Raw genomic sequence first — 25,413 nt, forward strand, 5'->3', positions numbered from 1 at the left:
AGTGTTTAATTGAAGAATAAGAATAATCTGGATTCTGATTAATGAATAGCCTGTCATGCTGTTGCTACTTTCAACTCTTCACCTATCTCTGTCTGTGATTTTTATATGCTTTGATTGACGTATACATAACTGGATGGATAATTGATCATTTATTTGGCTGGTGTGATAGAGATTGATTTTGCAGCTACAAGGTAACTTTAGAAAAGTACTTCGCTAAAGAAACATGTCTCAGAGTCTAATTACATCTATTTCCTGATTCTAAATATGCCTTATTGTTTTTTCTAAACCTACATTATACACAGAAGTCAGGTACAGAGTAAAACTACCTTTAGGTTTTGAAACCTCTTATGTGGGTTTGAATTTCAGGCAGAAGTTAAAGTGTAGGGACATAATCACTGAACCATTTGAAAGGGTGGGTTTTACCCCTCCTCCTTGACAAACATGGGTAATACTTTACCAGGGACCAAAAAAATGCTAGCAGATTTCAGCAGCGGATACATTTACATAATGCATCTTTTAACAGGGGAATGAGTGAGGGCATACGTGACAATGCTAGCATGATGTTCTCACCCTCCTGTCAATTATCCTTGAGTCACACTGCAGTTTAAGCTTTAGGTCAATAAAATGAATTTCAAAGCAAAAGCCTTCAGCACCATGAAGGAATTAACTCTGTGGGGCTGCTTTAGAAAAAGCATTGAATTTTCCATTGCTTTTACCTTATGCAATAATTTTTTTTCCCAATTTTAGCCTGCTATCAAAAGGGTCCCTTATTCACATTTAATTCCATTTCTTGATAAGAATGCACTTCTATAAACTTCTCTTCTTTAAATATAACAAAATTGGGAATTTAAATTGCGGTTTTTAAAGTAAAGGACATATGTAAGGAATCCCTATCAAATATTTGCAAGTAACTGTTTTACATTGAACATCACAATACTTTATATATTTCTTTCCAATTTCCTATGCCGTGCAATATGCTGTCTTCCCACGCCGAAAGATAGTTAATTTTGCATGGAGGGGAATCAGGGTTTAAACAGACTCTCCAGTTGATGGGGACAATCTGAAACCATCTTGTTATCCTCCTTCAACAAATTCATTTTTTTTTACCCTCCCATAAAACAATGTGCAAACCAATAACTTTCATTTTTCTTTCACTTAAAGTTGGGTCAGCAAAGGACTTTTTTAAACTTGTTATTTTAGAAAAATTATAGATTTACAGAAAAATTACGAAGGGAGTACAGAGAGTTCCTGTATACACTACACCCAGTTTCCCCTAGTATTAATATATTACATTATATGGTACACTTGTTACAATTAATGAACCAATATTGACCCATTATTATTAGCTAAAGTCCATACTTCGTTCAGACTTCTTTACTTTGTATCTAAGGTCCTTTTTCAGCTCCAGGATCCCATCTAGGATGCCGCATTACATTTAGTCATCATGTCTCTTTGGGTTCCTCTAAGATGTGACAGTTCCTCAGATGCCCTTGTTTCTGATGACCTTGAAAACTTGGAGAACTACTGATTAGATACTATATATCTATAATGTTCCTCAATTGGGATTTTTCTGATGTTTTCTTAAGATTAGTCTGGGGTTACAGGTTTTTGGAAGGAAGATCACAGAGGTAGACTGTTATTTTCATCACATAGTATCATGGCTACAATATACTATCAATATGACATCATTGTTGATGCTGACCTTGATCACTTGACTGAGGTAGTATTTGCTTTCTCTGTTTCCTGTACTATGATTTTTGGAAGGAAGTCATCGTGTGCAGCCCACACTTAAGGAGTGGGGAGTAATGCTCCATTAATTGAGGATGGAATATTTACATAAATTATTTGGAATTCTTCTGCATGGGAGATTTGTCTTTTCTCCTCCATTTAGTTAGTTAGCTATTCAATATATATATATATTGAACTTATGGGTATCTATATTATATTTTGGGTCCTAATCCAATATTTATGTATTTATTGATTTATATATTTGCTCAAATTGTTTCAGCTTTGGCCACTTGAAGCTGTTTCAAATGTCCTTTTGAAAAGGACTCTTTGGCTCCTATGTCCCTTTGACATATCCAAATATCCAAATCATTATGGGTACCTTTTCCTTTGAGTACTTGCTTACTTTCTGGAACTGTAAGATGCTCCAGCCTCATCTTCTATTTCACCTGCCCCAGTCCTAGCATCAGCCATTTCTCTCAGGAGCCCTGGTTCCATTTATTGGAGAATGGTGTTAGAAACCAAGAGCTGGGTGCTAGGTGTGCTCTTTGCTACTGAGGTATCATTGCTCCTATGTTCTCTCAACTGATAGAGTAAGGGAATATATGTGTATCCCTAATCTGGGCATACACACATATCTATAGTTATTTCTATGCGTAACCATCTATCTCTATATTAACCCGAACAAAAGTTTATACTGATGTCCCCAGCTCTAATCAAATACCAGAAAAAATCATTCTAACCTCCTCCCCTTGCTTAACTGTAAACTCCCACTCCAACATTGAGAAACCTGGCTCCCACCATCTGCTGTCTATTTACTTCATTGTTCAATTCCAGTAAAGATGTACAGTGGTATCAGAATTCTTAACCTATGCCTCCATAGTAAAAAATCTTCATCAAAAGATTGATAAAGTGGAGTGAGTATGTATGGTTTCTTTTGCCTTTAATCTTTTTTTATTTATTAATTTTTATTTCATTTATTTATTTATTTATTTATTTCCATCTTTATTGGAGTATAATTGCTTTACAACGCTGTGTTAGTTTCTTCTTTATAACAAAGTGAATCAGTTATACATATACATGTGTTCCCATGCCTTTAATCTTATAGATTCTACTCATTTCCAGAGTTACTCAGGTCACTACAGTCCCCTCCACCCACCTTCAGTGAAGTTGTTTCACACATTTGTAATGCTGTTAGATTATCTTGTCACATTATGCATCCTCTCCTGGGATTCTTTGACCTCCTAAATGATTTTGTTTTTAATTTGGATACATTAAGGTTCACTCTGTGCTGCAAATTTCTATGGATTTCGATGAATTCGTGTGTCACATATCCACTATTATACTATCATACAGAATAGTTTCACTTCCCTAAAAAAAAATCCCCTGTGATTTATCTATTCAACCCTGAAAAGCATTGGAAAGTTTAATATCTCCATAGTTTTGCCTATTTCAGACTTGGGAATTATATAGGATTGGAATAAACTTGGCCCCTTTTAGATTCCAGTATGCATTTAAGATTCATCTATGTCTTTTCATGGTTTGATAGCTCATATATTTCTATCATTGGATAATATTTTATTATCTGGAGGTCTCAAGGTCTGTTTAACCATTCACCTATTGAAACACATCCTGATTATTTCCAGTTTTTTCTGAAAGGTATGAATAAGGCTGCTATAAACGTCCAGATGCCCATTTTTGTGTAGACTTAAGCTTTCAAATTAATTTTATAATTATCAATTTTTCTTTTATAGATTGTGTTTTATGTTGTAGCTAAAAAAGTATCAACAAACCCAAGATCACCTAGATTTTCTCCTATATTTCCTTCTAGATGTTATATAGTTTTCTGTTTTATATTCAACTCTATGATCCAACTTGATTCAATTTTTGTGAAAGTTGTTGGGTCTGTGATTAGATGATTCATTATATTATTATTACTATGATCATCATTATGCGTCAAAATGCATATTATCATTACGCATATGGATGCTCAGTTATTCCATCACTGTTTGTTAAAAAGACTATCCTTTCTTCTTTGAATTGCCTTTAATGCTTTGTCAAAGAACAGCTGACTATATTTGTACGGGTGTATTTCTGGGGTCTCAATTCTGTTCCATTTATCTATCTCTTTATTATTTTGCCAATACCATGCTGTCTTGATTACTGTAGCTTTATAGTAAGTCTTTTTTTAACATCTTTATTGGAGTATAATTGCTTTACAATGGTGTTAGTTTCTGTTTTATAACAAAGTGAATCAGCTATACATATACATATATCCCTGTATCTCCTCCCTCTTGTGTCTCCCTCCCACCCACCCTGTCCCACCCCTCTAGGTGGTCACAAAGCACAGAGCTGATCTCCCTGTGCTATGCGGCTGCTTCCCACTAGCTATCTATTTTATGTTTGGTAGTGTATATATGTCCATGCCACTCTCTCACTTCGTCCCAGCTTACCCTTCCCCCTCCCCATATCCTCAAGTCCATTCTCTAGTAGGTCTGTGTCTTTATTCCTGTCTTACCCCTAGGCCATAGTTTGCTCACCCCTGTTTTAAAGAATAGATGGAAAATCCTCAGTGCTGGAAATCAGTTGACAATATAATTTGTTGAACTCAATAAGTGAATGAATCTGTCTGCATGTTAAAATGTCTTCAAGAGATTTGATGATGCCAATCATACGCTTCTCTGTTAAAACTGTCAATTAGGAGAGTTTTAATAACCTATGCACTTCTGCTGTTACAACCTTAATCGTTGGAGTTACTATGTATACCCACGTTCAGATGAAAAGGGGAAAAAGTCACTTAGTTTGCTCTTGAAATTACTTTTTTTCTCTACTTGGCCAAAGAATAATATTTTAGTCTAAATAATACATGGCAAACAATGTGATACTTCCACTTAATTGCCATTTAAAAATGATAATTTTCCAATGCCTGCAGTAAGAAATGTAATAAAACCTAAAGCACCTAGGATTAAAGAAACTGTATTCCTCAAGAAATTAGCATGTTTAAAAAATAAGAGGCCTTCACAGTGTTAGAGTTAAAAAAGCTTCACAGGATAAGAGAAAAGCAGTACTATCTAGCCTCATGAATTTAAACTATTTGAAGAGGAAGAGTTATGTGAATGAAAAGCATAAATTTTAGCAGGCCAGAGTAATATAACAGGTTTAAAGAATGGGATAACAAATTTAGGATTTTTGTTACCTAAGTTAAAACGGTCTAATGTCTATAGTAAAAATATAATATTTGGGGGAAATCATTCATAGAATAAATTTTCTAAAAAACCGTAAGATGAAGATGCTTCCCTGTGAAATATGTAAAACGTTATTCCCAAACATTTCCCTCTCTGTATCTACAAATTTCCTCTCAAATTGCAAATCAGGAAAAGACAGAACCTCAGGTGAGTAGTATTTAACTAAAATATTTTATGTATGTGACGAATTTGCTCTCTGCAAACTTCTTAGACCTGGATTCCACTTTGATTTATCGTTCTCTGGCTTCTGGGAGCTAATCTGTCTTTCCTGAAATTGCCTAAATCCTCTCTTACTTATTCATTACCTCAACAATTAGTTCAAGTTGCTAACATATATAAAGGCAGGTGACAGCCTAAGTCAGCAAATGAATATCCGCTGTCTGTCTCATTGAAGCTAGGTGGCTCACGTCAACGACTACTCTCGCTTTTTGTCCAAGTTGGTATAAAAGAGAGAAGCATAAAGGATGGCAGTAACTGAGTTTCAAAATTCAACTTCTGGAAAACCCAATTTAGGTATTTTGGCCAAGATCAATGGCTTGTCATTTAAATTTAAAAATTTTTAGTCTTGCATATTCTTGTTAAGAATAATGTTTGTTTAAATTGTATTTTTATTATTTAAATGGGTTGTAATTTTCCATTACATTTTGAATTATTTATTGCTGGTATGTAGGTAAGGCTTTGAATGTTTATTCAGAATTACCTTATCAGTATTAAACTTTTTATGTTAATTATATTTGGTTTTCTCAATAGATAATCGTTATGGCATCATCAGAGCAGGGACTGGATGTCAGAAGTGACAGGAGATGAAGTAAGAGAGGATGTTAGGTCCATAGCAGTCATGTTTTGATAAGTGACTCCATCCCCCTGGCCACAGTTGACTGAACCATGTATAGATACTTGATACACACTGAGTTAGTTATTCTCTTTCCTTGGAATTTAGAATTGGAACTTAAAAAAAAACCCAAAATATTCTCTGCAAGTGCATACAACTATAATATGTAAAGTAAAAGGTTTTATGGCAGTCGTATAAAAAGAATATTGTGCATAGTAGAAAATTTATACAGACCCTCAGAGTCAAGAAAGGACAAGTAGAGAGTCCTAGCTGCTTTCCAGATATTTCCTTAAACTGGCTGCGTTCCTGCCCTTGAGTTTCACAAGACCCCTCTGTATCCTTGTAACACACCCCTCTCTTTTGCTAAAGCTAGTTTGATTTGCTTTCTGTTACTTGTGACCAAACGACCTAAGATAATGTGTCTTAGCATTATCACAGCATCTTTATCAAATTCTACTGTAATTATTTACCTCCCCATTGAGATTCTTGAAGTATGTGGCTAAAACTTATTTTTTCCATATCCCCAGCCCTGAGTCAGTACTCAATAAATATCTGCAAGGTGATGAAAGATAAAAGCTTGTCTGGGTGGGAGACATGGCATGCTGAAGGCTGCTATAACAGTTATTACTTCTCAGATGGAAATGTTTCTACATGAACTATTGTTTTAAACCCTTAGAAGAGCTTTTCACAAATTGCATTCAGTGGCTACCCACTGGCTCAAGATGGGAATAAATGTTCAGTGTAAAATGATTCCACAGTATTTATGTATGGAAAATACCGTGTTACACAGAGTTAGCAACCTTCTTTACCACAGTAATTCTCAGAGCCTTTAACATGATGCAGGTATACTGCAATCTTTAACGCTGATAAAACAATCTGCGTTTCCCATACTCTTTGACCATGAGGTCCTTTTACCACAGAACTTCACAGATCTCAACTTAAGAGAAACAACGACAACAGAAACCCTGATTTAAAAACAGTCAAAGGACTAGAACAGACATTTCTCCAAAGAAGATATTAAAAAAAAACCAACAAGCATATAAAAAGATGCTCAACATCACTAATCATTAGTTAAATGCAAATCAAAACCACAATGAAATACCACCTCACACCCATTAGGTTGGCTACTATTAAAAAAAACAGTAAGTAACAAATATTGATGAGGATGTAGAGAAATTGGAACCTTTACGCACCACTGGTAGGAACGTAAAATGGTACAGCCATTATGGAAAACAGATGTGCAGTTTCTCAAAAAATTAAAAATAGAATTACCGTATGATTCAGCAATTCCACTTCTGAGTATATATGCAAAATAATTGAAAACAGAGTCTCAAAGCGATATTTGTATAACCCTGTTCATAGCAGTATTATTCACAATAGCCAAAAAGTGGAAGCAACCCAACTGTCCATCTGTGGATGAATGGATTAAAAAAATGTGTTATAAACATACAATGGATTATTATTCAGCCTTAAAAAGGAAGGAAATTCTGACATATGTTACAACATGAATGAACCTTGATGACATTATGCTAAGTGAAATAAGCCAGTCACAAAAAAACAAATACTGTGTGATTCCACCTACATGAAGTATCTAGAGTAGTCAAATTCATAGATACAAAAAGTAGAATGGTGGTTGTCAGAGCCTGAGAGGAGAGAGGAATGGGCAGTTGTAGTTTAATGGATATAGAGTTTCAGTTTTACAAGATGAAGAGTTCCGGAGATTGGTTGCACAACAATGTGTATTTACTTGATACTACTGAACTGTACGCTTAAAATGGCTAAGATAGTAATTTTATGTTATGTGTATTTTACCACAATTAAATTTTTTAACTTCACAGAACAGTATTTTCAGAAAAAAATATTTTTAGAAACAATGCCAAGACAATTTCATGGTGTGTTGCTCCCAAAGCACATATATGGGAGCAAAGCCATTCTTACAGTAAGAAATGGTGATGGTTAACTTTCCTTTTCTGTGAAATTTCCAACATAATAAGTCTTAAGATAATCAATGTAATGGAGCACCCACTTGTTTCCTCGTACTTGAGAGTGGGTGAAAATCACAGTTACATTTTGTTTCCTGATAGATAACTCTTAACATTATATTATTATGTTGGCCTCTTCTCTCCATCTTTAAATATAGGGTGTCAGGGAATGATGACATAGAGAGAAGGTTCAGGGCTGATCAACAGCAACCATTTCCTCTACCTACTCCCCTAATTTAGTAGCCACAGCACATAGCCCCAAGGGGGCTCTGAGGGCAAGTGTAGAGTTCTAAGGATCTAACAATACTGGGTAAAGTTCTAGCTACCAAGGTTTGGGAGAATTTATCTAATCTGAGCAAAATCTTCTGAACCTCCAAAGTTGTTCTTTCACTTATGACCACATATTCTAAGAGACATGAAAAACTCAGTTAAAATCCTACTGTTGCCACTTGCAAGCTTCTATCCCATCACATAATCTCTCAGTGGCAGCTGCCATCTTCTCTGAAACCTGGGGCCAGTACCAGAACAGCCTGCTTGCATCTACCCTGAAGAGTAATGAATAGAAATGAGTTATAAATATAAAATGATGTATAAATCTTTTAGCACCAGAAACTTGGGATGTTTTAAGTACACAAAGCACAGACTAATAAGACTATCACTCCTGTCTCCGACGTATAGACATTTAGAAACTGGGATCCCATCCATCCCTGGCTCTTAGAGTCTCCATTAAAAAAAAATATCTATGATTTCCATCAATGTAGATAAATATGCCCTTTTGCCTTTCCTTCTGGAGCTAATTTAATGAGTTTTCCTGTAAATGCTAAGTCCATGTGAGATGGGGTTACATTTTATCTGCAATTTAGCTAGACTCATAATGGACAGTTTTCTTAATGCAGAGAGTGTTTGGTTCCACAGAGATGCTGCTCTGCTAGCATCTGGCTACACTGAAGGCCTCAGATTGAGTGAATATTAATGATAACATTGTTTGCATATTATAAACTGAAAGAAAAACAATTCCAATTAAAAAGGATCAAGACTGACAGTTTAAAACCTTAAAGGGGTACTCTTTTCAACTGTGTTGAGTTTTGCTACTGAAAAACTGGGTCTTCATTAAGGGCCCAATATTTAAAATTACATTTCTCTGTGAGTTCTGAAAATATGATAAAAGATGACTGATAGTCTTTCTGTTGTTCAAGTAGTGAGCAACTCTCAACTGTGCCAAACTGCAATTATGTAGCTTTTTCAAAACAATCTGTAGGCTTATACCTACCCAAATTGTACTTATAAGTAAGAAATCCATGTTAAAGGGGCATGTGTGTTTATGTGCAACTAACTTAAGGTCTGTTGCATAGACCCTTCTTGCATAGAGGTAATAAAAAAGAAAAGCATTTAACTAGTTGTTCTGAAACCAAAAGTACCTTCCTAGTCTATTAGAAGAAATATATATTGGCCCAGTCAGCTTAATCATTACCACACTGATAGAGTATACTGGAAATTTGTCTTCAACATCCAACACTCTACTTTTTGAGGAAATAAGGGAAAGGAGATGCGTGTCCCTGCAGGTCTAGTCCTGTAGTAAAGTTGCTGCTATCCCATTCCAAATACATCTTCCTCTCAACTTCACATTTGTATGCTGGTCTGGAATCCTAGAGAAAATGTTTCAGCTATTGAGGAAAATGAGATAGCAATAGATACACTTTTTCTTCTTTTTCCTTTATGAGCCTGAGACACAACGTTCGTATAGCCTTCTTAGGTGTAAAAGAAATAATGAAGTAGATTAGCCACTTCTTTTTTTTTTTTTTACTGTACATCAGAATTGAGCAAAAAATAAAAATAACTCTTTCCAGGAGAAAGCAGGAAAATATTCCTCACTTCTATTTTCCCTTCTTCCACCTTTTCAGAGCCTCCCTCTCCACTCTGACTAGCTTATTCCCCAGGAGATAGGTGCAAAGGTAAATAGTATAGACAGAACACTGGCTGTAATTGAGGAAAGGACCTCAGAGAAGCCATCATTTTACAGCTAAGCAAAGCAGACTTTTTCGCTTACCAAGTGACTTCTCCAAGGCCAGGTTGAGCCACCTCAATTGAGTCAGATCCATGTGTGCATGCACTTAGAAGCTGACCCAACTCAAAGCCACAACAAAAATTTAAAAATAAATACATCATGAAATCCTTCATTGGACCACCAGAAAGACAGATGGACACTCTGTTAAACATTATCAGAGGCCATTTGGGATGAAATATATCTCATATTCTTTCCCCATTTCAGCATCACCACCCAGATAAATGAAGCCTACCTAATCCCCAATAAATCATCAGTGACTTTTATTCTTTAAAATGGCAGGTCATCTTATTATCATTTCAAACCAAAGAGCCTACTAAAAAGGTACTTTCCTAGGGAATAATAGCAGGTAAACTCTGACCTCTAGGACTGAGAGAAGCGTTTCAGTGATGACTATAAAAAATATTTTCAGGGCCTCCCTGGTGGCGCAGTGGTTGAGAGTCCGCCTGCCGATGCAGGGGATACGGGTTCGTGCCCCGGTCTGGGAGGATCCCATATGCCGCGGAGCGGCTGGGCCCGTGAGCCGTGGCCGCTGGGCCTGCGCATCCGGAGCCTGTGCTCCGCAACGGGAGAGGCCACAACAGTGAGAGGCCCGCATACCACAAAAAGAAAAAAAAAAAAAAAAAAAAAAATATTTTCAATTACTTAGGAAAAAAACCTCCATTTGTATTTGTGAATCATCACTGTCATTTCTGGTTAAGATGTTCTTCTCTTTAGTGATCCTTGACTGGAAAGGGTCAATAGAAACACTTAGACACATACAGTCACAAGAAACCTTGTTTCTGAGCCCATATATGTTCTAAAGACTTTTCTGGATAGTCTTGAAGACAAAAAAAAAAATTCTTTTTCAAGGGCAAAAATCATCTTCAAAACCCATTTTTCAGATTACAAAGGGTTAATTCCTTCTGACCTGATTCAAACTTTGGAGGCCCAGCTACAGCAAGAGGCTTATGATATTGCATTTAGCACAGACTAGCCCCCTATGATTACAGCTTTAAAATGTTTTCTAGGCTTCATACGCTTGTCCAGAAAAGAGCAGTTTGGGTGATAATAATAATGTATCGTTCCAAAAAAAAATTCACCTTCTAAAATTCAAGTCTTGGTGGCTTCTCACAGAAATTCAGCTCTATCTCACATTTTGTGGTCAGGGCAAAATCAATGTCAGTAGTAGCAACATAAACTTTATTATTCAGTGACCTGGGCATAGGGATGGTTCTCTCTAGTTTCAAGGAGGGAAGAATGCCAGGACCACAAGCACTCCCAAGTGAAAGGCTGTGCTTGATGCACTTATCATAGGACTTGGATGATGTTTCAGGGCACAGATGCCAGGAGTTTTGTTTTGTTTTTCTTTTAATTTCATCATGCTTTTAAAACCACTTTTCTTTCCACAGGTCCCTTTAATGCCTTTGAAAAGATCCATTCTCCTGAGTCATCCAAGAAGATGGAGAACAGTGTGAGCTTTGAGCTGAACAGAAGACACTCCCTCCTCTGCCTGGTAAGAAGCAGCCCTCTAAGTGCCTTATATGTTCAACCTTCAGTTAATTCCACTCACACTCTACCCCCACTGGTAATGAAGACAAATAGCACTGCAGTCTTTGGGTACAGCCTCAATGTTTACTTCTGGTTACAGCCAAGGATCTGCTGCTCAGACTCTGGGAACTATAAAAATCATTTTGGAGAAGAAATTTTTGACTCTCTACCTCTTCTTTCTATTCACCACAGAGGAGGAAGGCCACAGCAGTGGTTAAGAAAGCTGAAACATAGAGGGAGGGTGCACAAAGATCTGAATTTCCCCTTCATCTGGCTTCTGACATTCCATTATATAAAGTTCATTGCAACTGTTACTTACCAAGTATGGTAGATCTCCTCCCCACCACCACACCATATTCCCTCAGCCCTTCACATTTCAGTGCCCTGCCAACTGCTAGCATCTGCCTGCCTTTGCCCTTGGGCTTTCTCTGGACTTCAACTCCTCAGCACTTCTACCATATAAACACGAGGCCAGAAATGCCAAGACATAAATGCCTCCCTGTAAGAACAGCCTTTGACCAGTGACTGACTGAAGTTGGTGCATAAACATCTCAGTGCCCTTGTCCCTCAGGTGGCATTATCCCCCAGTGAGATTAAGTTCCAGTTGCCCACAGTAGTAATGACACAACATTTTATTGCCTGGATTCCATTCTTTGTTTCACTTCCCCACTCCTCTACTGTGTCTCCTGAGATCACACCCTAAATAAACTACTTGCCCTGGAATTTGTGTCTAGGGGTTGGCTTGAAAGACACAGTTTTGGGATGTGGACACTAAAAGCAGAAGATGAGCTGCTTTGTTAGATGAGGTTCGTATTCATTCAGTCCAACCTCTTTTATATACCTCTTTTATATTAGCCTCTTGTGGCAGCTTTTCCCCTTATGATTAAATTTTCCTTGATTTCATTTGGATATAAATGGTGGGACTGGCTCCTGCCTTGTACGCCAGCATCCGCTTAGTCTCCACCTGTTGCAGGTTCATGGATCTTCTGATAACCACCCCTAACCAACTCCTAGGTTTATCTTCACTCAACTTCTGAGTCCTCATGGAGGTCTTCCAACATATACACACAGATTCTTAACATTTTATGTGCTATGAAATCCTTGGCATCCTGTGGACACATCTCAGGATGTTTTTAAATTCATAAAATTAAATATAGTGGATTACAAATTTAAAAAGTTACAATGGGGCTTCCCTGGTGGCACAGTGGTTGGGAGTCTGCCTGCCGATGCGGGGGACGTGGGTTCGTGCCTCGGTCCGGGAGGATCCCGCGTGTTGCGGAGCGGCTGGGCCCATGGGCCATGGCCACTGGGCCTGCACGTCCGGAGCCTGTGCTCCGCAGTGGGAGAGGCCGCAGCAGTGAGAGGCCCGCGTACCGCCAAAAAAAAAAAAAAAAAAAAAAAGTTACAGTGAAATGTGATTTGTAACCTGGACTCCAGATAAGAGTATATTCCTATGTACATATAAGCTCAAGGAACTGCGACGCTTATCATTTCCCTTCGTTTCCCTCATAAAGCTGTGGGACTTATTAAAACATGGTTTCACACAATTGCTGACTTTCAGGACTCTTCAGGCTCACCAGTGCCAAGATTAAAGACTTTGTGCCCCAGGAGAGAAGTTCTGCTTATCCGTGTTGCTCCTGATTAAATGTCTCATCTCTGCCTTTTTTTCCCTCTTCTAGGTAGGACCCACTTATATTAGTACCATCTCTGTGGATTGCTCAGTTACCTGAGCAGCTTTCTGCCCTGACATGAGATTGTTGCCTGTCTTAAATCCCTACTTGGTCCTTGTGGCTTCATATCTCTCAGTATTTCCTCCAGTATACCTCCTCATTATACCTCTAGCTTCCCTAGCTAAGGCCCTCTTGGTTATGAACAGAGATACCATTTACAACATCTGTAATTTTCTTTAAAATACTTCAGTGTAGACTGCTTGATACAAATGTGTCACTTTTAATCTACCCTTAGGAGCAGTCAGTGATCCTAATCAAGAATCCACATCCCAGGAATGGTGAGGTAACGATGACTAAGAAAAGCCATTCCCGGGATGGCTACTACTACAAATATCTTCACTACATTTATCTTCCACCAACACTAGAAGCTTTGCTAATTAGCATAATCAATGGTATAAATGGATTTTCATTAGTGAAATTTATAGTTTGTGTATTTGGCTAAGAAATGTTAGAAATGGGTGGTCATAGGTACAGTTGGTGGTATTCAAGATGGTGGCTAAAGTACTTTAAAGACACCATCCATCTTTGAGTAAGCAAGGTATGAGAATCTAGCAAGTCCTTAACATTTATCATTAGTTTTGGCACATGTTTAACCCTAAACCCAGAACCCACTTGTTGTTCCGGAATATTCCCAATCATCTTTTTATAGTGGGTGGTTACCCCCACCACTACAATAATACTGTATTTATCTCAGGTGAACATTTTATGCATGTTACTTATGGACCACCAGAAAGGACAGAATCGAGGATTCTTTAGTTTGGGATTATATGACTTCTTGCCTGCTTGTTAATAAATGTCTATGTGTGTAGCAGGATTTGGTCTGAGACTTTTTTTGGCTGTGTTGGGTCTTCATTGCTGCACGCGGGCTTTCTCTAGTTGCGGTGTGTGGGCTTCTCTTGTTGCGGAGCATGGGCTCTAGGTGTGTGGGCTTCAGTAGTTATGGCACGTGGGCTCAGTGGTTGTGGCTTACGGGCTCTAGAGCGCAGGCTCAGTAGTTGTGGCACATGGGCTTAGTTGCTCCGCGGCATGTGGGATCTTCCCGGACCAGGGCTCGAACCCATGTCCCCTGCACTGGCAGGCAGATTCTTAACCACTGTGCCACCAGGGAAGTCCCAAGACTTTCTTTTATTACCAAGTTGTAGGATAGCTGCCAACCTTCACCTACCTCTAAGATTTGGTGATTTCTGAGAGTTTCCAAAATGAGCCTAAGAATTGTGATGATGAAACTGCCTTACCTCCTTACTCTACTCCTTAATCACAGAATAGTATAGATTTCCCATTATGTGCAAGACCATCTTGTTGGATACCCTGGTGCCAACCATTTTCCACAATGAGGATTGGGATTGTTTCATCCCATTGGGCTATAGTCTTTGGTCCCAACTCTGGATTTGGGTGCCTTCCCTAACCTTCATCTTGTCCTGGATGATAGGTTTCAGTCCTGTTATGGCTAATTCCTTAGCATTACTGGTGTCAAATTCATTCACTCATTCATTCAGCAGTTATTAATTGAACACCTTTTGTTTACTATACAGTATTCTAGATCCAGTGGATACTGCAGTCAGTAAGACAGATAAGATCATGTGATTAAAGATGGTTAAAAGTGAACAAGTTGATAAAATAATTTCAGATAGCAATAAGTGCTATACAAAAAATAAGATTATGGGATGTGGCATTAGAGCAGGGGGTTGGCTATTTTGGAAGGAATGGTCAAAGAAAGCTACTCTTAGGGTTAATAAGTATACTTAGCAGAGATCTAATAATTCTTCCCATTTGAGCCATCCAGAGTTATAATAAGGTCAGAAATTAGTGTGCTTTGCAATACAGAGTGGCCCAGAGAGCTCTAAAAGGTTCTTTTTTACCCTTTTAGGAATAGCTGGATCCTCACTGGTGCCTCTACGTCACCTCAAGGTTTAACCAAAGTGTGAAAGAATGCCTCAAAGAACCAAAATCCATTTAGCTTTCTTTGAGACAATATAATGCATAATTAGCACCTTGACTTTTTTCATTGAATTGATCAGTTTGTATAAACTGATTGGTTTAGCATTTTGTGGTCCACAAATAGACAAAGAAAATCAGTGGAAACCAAGCTTAACTTAATTAATATTGATGGAGCACTGAGAAACATAAAATCTGAGATTTAGAGGGCCTTTAGAAATAAGTGTACTCAGGAAGAAAATGAATGCCAGAAAATTAACCCCCAAATGTTCAACTTGTACACCAAAAGCTCTAATGTTTATATGGCTACTCACCCATAAACATTTTTCAAAGAATCTTGGCATTTATATCCCATTTACTGTAAAACAGTTTATCATGAACTGTTTTAAATTTTTTAATATAAAAGTAATATGAGAACATTAAAGTTAAAAAATAGGAAAATAAACCACCCACTAATCTTCTGCTATCTGTTTTATATTTATCATTCACATTTGGTGCATTCAAATATTTATATTATTTTAATCATAGAGTACATAAAATTTAATATCATGCTTTGAAACCTAGCATTATATGCCTTCTCCATATTGCTATATAGTGTCTGTGTTTTGTTTCATGCCTATAAAATATTCCATTGAGCAGTTATACCCTAATTTAATTAGCAAGTCTCCTATTTTAGCTATTTGGACTGTTTTTAATTTTCATTGTTATTTGAAAAATATATTAATGCATAAGACTGTTCCAGAGTTTGGATTATTTCCTTAGGCTAAAGTCCCAGAAGGAAAATTACTACATCAAAGGATTTGAGTAGTTTTACAGTTCTTAAAAACTAAAGCTGTTACATTCTATAAAATGTAGGCTAATATTCAGAGCAGCAGTAATATAGAAGGATATCAGATTTAACACATACTTACCAGATTCATTTTTAAGGCTTTACTAATTGAGTGAAAATGTTACCTCTTTTTTATTGAACTTTTTTTGTTGAATTTTATCTTTTGTGAATTATCTGTTCACATGTTTTTCCTGTTTATTTGCTGATCTTAGGATTGATCCATTTGTTTGCACCCTTTATGGATTAGAGATGTTCACCCTCAGGTATTTTTGCTGCAAATATTTTTCCCAGATGGCTTTTTTTCTTTTGTACCGAATATACAGAATTATTTGCGCATCTTTTACTTTGTGACTATTTCCCTTTCTCCTATACTTAGAAAGCATCCTCTACAGTTTTTGATAAATAATCAATAGAATTCAATTTCTTTCCATTTTACATTTGTTAGATATTGTTCCTTTATTTATATTAGACGTTTATTTATATATAACTTTTCATTCATACTTAGTGTGATGTGTTGGGTTGGCCAAAAACTTCGTTCAGGCTTTTCCCTAAAATGTTATATCACAGTCATATATAGAACATATTTGCTGCAAATATTATTCCCTCTTTCCCCTCCTGCCTTTCATAGCCCCTTCCTACCAACCCCAGGTAACCACTAGCTACTACAGATTGATCTCATTTTTAAGAATTCTGTATAAATGGCATCATACAGAATGTACCCTTTCATTCTGGCTTATTTCACTCAGCATATGTATTTTGAGATTCATCCATGATGTAGTGTGTATCAATAGTTCATTCATTTTATTGCTGAGTAGCATTCCATTAGATGGATATACCCTAGATTGTTTATCCATTCTTCTGTTGATGGACATTTGGTTCATTTCACGTTTTGGGCTATTACAAACAGAACTGTTATGATCATTTGTGTGCAAGTCTTTGTGTGGATATATGCTTTCATTTTTTTCAGGTAAATATATAAGAGTGGGACGACTGAATCATACTGTCAGTGTGTGTCTAACTTTTTAACAAACTGTCAAAACTGTTTCCCAAAGCAGTTGTCTCATGTTATAGTCCCACCAGCACTGTATGAAAGTTCCAGTTCTTCCACACCCTCACTGACATGTGGTATGATCAGTCTTTTTAATTTTAGCCGTTCTTAGTGGGTGCATAATGGTATCTCATTGCAGCTTTAATTTGCATTTCCCTAATAATTAATAATGTTGAGTGTCCTTTCATGTGCTTATTTGCCATCTGTGTACAAAACTTAGAATAATAATGGTGTCTTGATGAATTAACCCTGTTCTCATTCTGAAATAATCATCTTTTTCCTTGGTAATATTATTTCCTCTGAAATCTATGCTATTAATATAGCCACTCAAGTTTTGAGTAGTGTTAACGTGGTATACATTTCCATTCTTTTACTGTTAACTTACTTCTGTCTTTATATTTACAATATGTTTCTTGTAGACTTTTGAATTTTTATCCACTGTAACAATCTCTAACTTTTAATTGGAACAATTATAACTTTTATATAATTATTGATATAGTTAGGTTGAATCCTTTTATCTTGCTGCTTGTTTTCTATTTTTCCAAACTATTCTTTGTTCTCTTTTTCCTCATTTTCTGTTGTCTTTTGGATTAATTGAATATTTTTATTCTGTTTTTTTTCTTTGTTAGATTATTAGCTTATAACTCTGTTCTCTTATTTGAGTGATTACTTTAGAGTTTATAGTATAGAGCTTTAACTTATCTGCTTACTTTCAACTGTATACCACTCATGTGTAACTGTGCAAAACCTCACACGTAGAATAAAAAACCTTACCGTAGTATACTTACATTTCTCCCCTCCAGTTCTGTGTGTGTGTTTCCATAATACATTGTTATTTTAAAAGCAGTACTCTTTTATTGTAGAAAATATGTATACCATCAAATTTATTGTCTTAACCATTTTTAAATGTACAGTTCAGTGGCATTAAGTACATTCATATTGTTGTGCAATAATCACCACTATTGAGGTCCAGAACTTTTTTTTATCATCCCAAACTGAAACTCAGTACCCATTAAACAATAACTTCCCATTCACCCCACTCCTCAGGCCCTGGTAACCACTATGCTATTTTCTGTCTCTATAAATTTGACTACTCTAGATTCCTCATATAAGTGGAATCATACAACATTTGTCCTTTTTGTGTCTGGCTTATTTCATCATTGACCTTACCATACTCTTTTCAAGGTTCATCCACATTGTAGCATGTACCAGAATTTCCTTCCTTTTTAAGGCTGAATAGTATTCCATTATATGTATATACCATATGTTGTTTACCCATTCACCTAACAATGGGTATTTGGGTTGTTTCTACCTTTTGGCTATTGTGAATAATGCTGATATGAACATTGTTGCATAAATATCCTGCTTTCAATACCTTTGGGTGTATACCTAGAAGTAGAGTTGCTGGATTACATGGCAATTCTATGAAAAACAGTTAATTATCTTTTGAAAAGATTTACTTAGAAATTTAAATTATGATTTAAATTTTTAAATCTTCTATATTTACCCATGCAGTTAGCATTTCTGGAGCTCTTCATCCCTTTGTGAGGATTCCTGTTTACAAATGTATATTTACAAATGTTAGCTATTTGTTCTCACAGTGGAACTGTAGAATAAAATTGTCAACTCCTAGAAAAAAATCATTTAAGATTAAAAATTGAATTCCAGGTCATCGAAAACATAACTTGGAGAGAACAATGAGATAATATTCAGTATTTCCATCTGATAATATGTCACGATTTGCCATTTATTCAGGTCCTCTTTTCAATGTACAAATAAAATTTTGCAGTTTTATTAGGCAACTTCTATACATCTTATAAACGTTTATTTCTTCTGCTTTGAGGGGCATTATATTTCTGTTGAATGGGCCTTCTTAAAATTATGTTTTAGTTCTCTTTTTATAAAGGTACAGAGTACTACTGACTTCTGAGTATTTATCAGATACTGTTACCTTGATTAAGCTTTCATTAACAGTGAACATAGATACTTGTTATTATTGTTCCTGAGTTTACAGGGACTTTGTCTAAGGCATCTGCTATTGACTATAATGATGACAGGTTCAGGATAAGGACTATTAATTATATATATTAATGGAAAAGCCTTCCATTCCTTTTTTTTAAATACCTTTAAATGTTCAATTTTAGCACATCCCTTCTTGCAGCTATTGTATTATCAACATAATTATAGTAATGCATGTCCTTATATTTTATCATTCCTGCATGCATGAGATAAGCCCTGCTTTACTGTAGTGGGTTGTTATTGTATTATATTGTTACAGTCCCTGTGTTAGTATCTTCTTTAAGGTGTTAGTTAATGTGCACTATTGGGTTTAGGTATTCTCAGCAAAGAAGCACAGAGCCTCCTGCTACTGTACATCTAGTCTTCAGTGGGGGGAAATCCAAAAGAAAAAAATGTGTGGTGGCTTTACTAAACAGCAAAAGATACGGGGGGGTTTTTGTAGCATTTTTCTTACCATAGGCCTAAGAAGTGGGATTCCTTAAAATTTTGGTGATTAACATAACTATGGCTGGGAAATAAAAGGTTTAGCTTAAAAAATGGGAAACAAGTAAAAATCTTTGAAAATCTGCCCATCTTCTTGCTGTTTCTAAAGCCCAAACAAAAAAACATTAAATCCATTTTTAGGACAGTAACAGACTCCCCTCTGAAATCCCAACATCGAACTGTCCATACAATCTGGGTGGGGTGGGAAGCAGTGGTAAGAAATTGTTTTAAACTTAGAATACACATGTTAAAAGTACTACCTCAAAGCCAAGGTCCATAAAAACAACGTTACTGAGAAATTTCCCTAAAAGTGAAAAACTAAACAATCCCATCTCTTTTTTTAAATTAATTAATTAATTAATGTATGTTTGGTGCGTTGTGTCTTCGTTGCTGTATGCGGGCTTTCTTTAGTTGTGGCGAGCAGGGGCTACTCTTCGTTGCAGTGCATGGGCTTCTCATTGCGGTGGCTTCTCTTGCTGCGGAGCACAAGCTCTAGGCGCGTGGGCTTCAGTAGTTGTGGCTCGCAGGCTCTAGAGCGCAGGCTCAGTAGTTGTGGTGCACAGGCTTAGTTGCTCTGCGGCATGTGGACTCTTCCCGGACCAGGGCTCGAACCCTTGTCCCCTGCATTGGCAGGCGGATTCTTAACCACTGCACCAGCAGGCAAGCCCACAATCCCATCTCTTAATTCACTGTCACCTTCCATTCTTTCCTATTCTCGGTAACAGTTTATTGGAAACAGGAATTGTAGTTTTGGGGTTGTTTTGTTTTTGTCTTCATATACCCAGAGCCGAGGACACATTAAGCATTTTATAACTACCTGAATAAATTAAGAGAAAAATGGGGCCATAAAAGGTGGCTACTAAAGATCGACAGAATGGGGCTTTAAAGACAGTATGGCAGCAGATGAAGCAATTGGAGAACAATTTATTTTTTGTCCTATAAAATGAAATAATATGGGGAAAATATTATGATTTTTGTGCTGTAACGTTACTTAAACCAAGTATATTAGATTTAGCCAGTGTGTGTCCATTTTCTTATACTGATAATTCAGGAATTTTGGGGAGGGGTTTGTTTTGTTGTAGAATCCACATGCAGTCCCTTTGGCAATTGAAGTTGCAGGGATAGCATCTCTTTTGTTGACATAAACCATGGGAACTTCAGTGGCATGATCTCATTATCTGATTACAGCTGTGACTTTGAAGTAATCTCTCAGAATGAGCATTTTTGGAAGAGTTGTTGCTCACAGGCCAAGCCCAGGGTTGTGGAAGAGGATTTGCAAAGGTATTTGTTAACTCTGCTCTTTTTCCTTTGGGTTTCTCCTGCTCTATTCCATTAGTGCTTCATTTAGTTTCTCATCAGGCAAGAAACTACAGTGGGACTGATTTTAGTTCTATACACAAAGGGCACTCAGCTAATATTGCTTTACTAAGTGGTCAATTGGAGAGTACCAGTAGATTGTACTGTACAAAGTTCCACAGGGTTCCCTGACACCGTGTGGAGTTCAATCCTATAAAATCCCCTTAAAAAGAAATTCCATAATGACCTTGTGCAAATCATTATGTTTCATCCACATCTTTGAAGAGGTGATTTGTTTGCCCTTGGTACGTAGCAACTTTTATTTTTAGAAAAATAAGTTTGAAGCAATTATCCTAGGATCCATGGTTTTTCACTCTGATGATCAAACACTAGTCCACGGAACATCTCCATTAAAATCACATAGAGGGCTTCCCTGGTGGTGCAGTGGTTGGGAGTCCGCCTGCCGATGCAGGGGACGCGGGTTCGTGCCCCGGTCCGGGAAGATCCCACATGCTGCGGAGCGGCTGGGCCCGTGAGCCATGGCCGCTGGGCCTGCGCGTCCGGAGCCTGTGCTCCGCAACGGGAGAGGCCACAACAGTGAGAGGCCCGCGTACCGCAAAAAAAAAAAAAAAAAAAAAAAAAAAAAAAATCACATAGAAAGCTATTTAAAACAATGGATTTCTGAGCCGGGCCTTTGGAATAAATAAATAAATATTTATTTATTTATTTATGTTCTAAAATTAAGACAAAAACCCTCGTGACATAAAATTCACCATTTTAATCATTTTTAAACTGTACGACTGAGTAGGGGTTTTTGATATTTACAGTGTTGGTAACCATCACCACTATCTAATTCCAGAATCTTTTCATAACCTCTAAAAGAAACTATGTATCTCCACATTGCTCCCTTCCCTCATCCCCTAGCAATCACTGTTTCACTTTCTGCCTGTATAGATTTGCCTATTCTGCTGTAGCATAAAAGGCATCATACAATACGTGACCTTTTGTGCCTGGCTTCTTTCACTTAGCATAAAGTTTTCAAGGTTTATCCATGCTGTAGCATGGATATTTCATTCCTTTTGATGGCTGAATAATATTCAATCATTAGTTTTGCTTATCCATTCATTAGTTTTCATTTGGGTTGTTTCCATTTTTTTGCCTATAGTGAGTAATGTTGCTGTGAATATTTGTGTACAAGTTTTTGTGTGGACGTGTTTTCAGTTCTCTTGAGTATATACCTAGGAGTAGAATTACTGAGTCATATGGTAACTTCATGCTTAACTTTTTGAGGAGCTGCCAAACTGTTTTCAACCATGGCTGCACCATTTTACCTTCCCCCAGGGCATCAGGAAAGATGACTGAAAGTGTTCTTCATTCCCCAGCAAGGGGGAACCCTAATGGCCAGAAGGAACATAGGAACCACAGCACATGGCACAGAACAGGTAAGAAAACCAAAAAGTCACCAGGGCACCACTGTAGCTAAAGGAAAGTGACCCATAGTACCTTTGGTTCCCCAGGAAGCAGGAAGACAGGCGGCCTGAGGACCACCAAAACCACAGCACTGAGCAGGTAGGTGTTTAGAGGGTTCCTCCAGGGCACTATCAGGAGGAAATGATGTAAACAAAAGGAGCCACAGTCTTCCAGCATGTAGGGAGTCTTGTGTCCCTAAGGATCCCAGGAATCCCAGGAGGCAGGCAGGCTACTGACCAGATGGGCCTCCAGGGCATCAGCACTATGCAGGGAAGGTGACTTAAAGTGCTCCTGGTTCCACAGCAAAGGGGAAGGCCAGACCCATAGCAGATCCACAGGCTGATACAGGAAAGTTTCCCCCAAAGGCACCAGCATGAAGATAACAACTACAGGCAGAATGAACTACAGTTGTTGTTGTTTTTTTTAATCACATAGGCAGGCTTGTGACTAAAAGTAACCCAGAAAACCCAGAGGGCAGGCAGGCTAGTGACTAGATGGGCACTCCGGACAGCTGTGCGCTGCAGGTAAGGCAGCTGAAAGTGATCTCAGATTACCAGTGACGGGGAAGGCTGATGGCTGGAAGGACAACTGGAAACATAGCACAGGGGCAGGCTGGTGGTCAGAAGGTTCTCCAGGGAGATCAAGGCGAGGATAAGGACGAAAGGAACCACAGTTCCCCTGCACGTAGGCAGGCCTGTGGCCCAAGGAATCCCAGGAGGGAAGGCTAGTAACTAGATACACCCCCCACCCCCACGCCCACCCCCCAAGCACCAGCGCACTGCAGGGCAGGTGGCCAAAAAGTTCATCTGTTTCTCCAGCAAGGGAGAAGGCTGGTTAAGTGTAAGAGCTAAAGGTATCCTAGCACACTTGCAACCACTGGTTCTCCGGAGGCACCAGTATGAGGACAGGGCACGGGCTGATAGGAGTCACGTTTTCCCAGCATGCAGAGAAGCTTGAGGGCATAGGGATCTCCAAAACCTCGGGTGGCAGGTAGGCGGATGACCGGATGTCCCCTCTCCCTCCACCCCCACAGGAAATCAGCGCACTGCTGGGAAAGAAGCTCAAAGTGATATCGATTCCTCAGCAATGGGGAAAGCTGATGGCCTGAAAGACATAGGAACCTCAGAACGTGAGCAGACTGGTGCCCGGATGGTTGCCCCGGGGCACCATCACGAGTAAAGGGTGTAACCTGAGGGAGTCACAGTTCCCCAGTAAACAGGCAGGCTTGTAGCCCAAAAGATCTTAGAAATCCCAGGGTTACAAGCTAGTAACCTCAGAAGCCCTCGGAGAACCAGCGTGGTGTAGGGAAGGGGGCTGAAAGTTCACCGCTTTCCCCAGCAGGGGTAAGGAAGGTGAGCTTAAAAGCCCTGGAACGCAAACACGAGGACAGGATGGTACCCGGATAGTTCTTCAGAAGCACCAGTGAGAGGATACTACGGTAGCCTACAGCAGCCATAGTTCCTCAGGTTGCGAAAAGCTCAATGCGAGAGTAGGCTAACGACTATATAGGTCCTCCCGAGAATCACTGCACTGCAGGGAAGAGGTGACTGAAAGTGCTCTAAGTTCCCCAGCAAAATGGTAGACTGACAGACTGAAGTATACCGGAATCCTAGCTCTAGGGGTAGCTGACGCCGGGAAAGTTACAAGATGTACCATCATCAAGGTATTATGGTGGACAGAAAGAGCCAAGTTTCAGGGGCTTCCCTGGTGGCGCAGTGGTTGAGAGTCCGCCTGCCGATGCAGGGGACACGGGTTTGTGACCCGGTCCGGGAAGATCCCACATGCCGCGGAGCAGCTGGGCCCGTGAGCCATGGCCGCTGAGCCTGCGCGTCCGGAGCCTCTGCTCCGCAACGGGAGGGGCCACAGCAGTGAGAGGCCCGCGTACCGCAAAAAAAAAAAAAAAAAAAAAGAGCCAAGTTTCTCCCAGAACACCAGCAGGCTTGTGGCTTAAAGTATCCCAAGAGCCCTACCGTGTGGCTAGGTACTGGCGGGAAAGTGGATGAAAATTTTTTCCGTTTCCCTAGCCAGGGGGAAAGTGAAAGCTAGAGGGACCACCGGAACTTTAGCACTAGTGCCCGGAAGGTACCATTCGCGAACCACTTTGAGGAAACTACGATGAGCAAAAGAGTTCCCCAGCACGAAGGCAAGCATTTGGACCAAAAAATCCCAGAAAGGTGGACGAGATAGTGACCAGATAGGCCCCTGGTGCGACAGTGCTCTGCATGGGCAGTGAACTGAAGTGCTCTTCATTCCACAGCAAAGGGAAAGCACACGATGGCCAAAAGAACAGTCAGAACCATAGCACACGTGTTCACGCTGGTGCCCGGACGCTTTCTCCAGGTGGACCAGGGAGGTAATATCGTAAGCAAAAGGAGCCACACTTCCCTAGCAGGCGAGCGTGTTTGTGGTCCACAGGATGTCAGGGGAAGGCAAGCTAGTGACAGATGGGTTCCTGAAGCAGCAGTGCTATTGAGTGAAGGTGGCCAAAAGTTCACTCAGTTATCCTGCAAGCCAGAAGGCTAGTGGCCCAAAGGAGTCTGGAGCCCAGGTTCTACAGTAGACTAGTCCCTGGAAGGCACCCAGAAGAACCCTCAGGGCACCAGTGCAAGGCACGGACAGTGGCCCAACAGAACCAAGATTTTCCAGGCTGTCAGCCTGATACATGCAGAGCCCCAAGTTTCCTTCGCGAGCATACAGATAAGAGTTCCACATGAGACCCTGTAGCTGAGGCAGGACGGTGGCCAGAAGACATCCAGGACCTTGAAAGGACAGATGGCATGTGGACAAAAGATTACATGGGTCCGCACTGCGAGGGTCATATGGTGGCCGAAAGGACTCCGGTTTCCCTAGCGCGGAGGCCGTCTGATGGTTCGAAGGATCCCATAACCAAGCGTTCACACAGGTAAGTGACTTGAAGGGCTCCCAGGGCTCAGCCACATTGGAGGGAGGGTGACCAAAAGAGCCTTTGGTTCCCCAGCAAGCTGGAAGGCATGTGGCCAGAAGGAACACCAGATAGACTTGTTTAAGTACCTGCTATTCAACAAATAGTTACTTAGCTATCTGAAAAAACTGTTTCCTTCCCTCCAGGAGCCTGTATTATAAAATACAAAGTATAATTTTTTTTTAAAGCCATGTGATTGCTAACAAATGCCCTAGGGCAGTGTTTTTCGTACTTTAAACTGCAGATGAGTCACCTGGAGAGCTTGTTTGACATTCTGCTTTAGCAG

General features: G+C 39.0%; 1 long non-coding RNA gene across 1 annotated transcript in view; it reads left to right on the forward strand.

Moving 5' to 3' along the window:
• LOC308608557 overlaps nucleotides 1–22,156 on the forward strand; it is a 165,925-nt gene extending 143,769 nt beyond the window's left edge. The window contains exons 3-4 of the long non-coding RNA XR_014014193.1: nucleotides 11,238–11,341; nucleotides 22,058–22,156. This is a non-coding gene — a long non-coding RNA (uncharacterized lncRNA). The remainder of the gene's footprint in view (nucleotides 1–11,237; nucleotides 11,342–22,057) is intronic.
• The last annotated feature ends 3,257 nt before the right edge of the window (nucleotides 22,157–25,413 follow it).

The sequence above is a fragment of the Mesoplodon bidens genome (assembly GCF_964165515.1).
Source record: "Mesoplodon bidens genome assembly, chromosome: X".
In the NCBI taxonomy this organism is placed as follows: Eukaryota; Metazoa; Chordata; class Mammalia; order Artiodactyla; family Ziphiidae; genus Mesoplodon; species Mesoplodon bidens.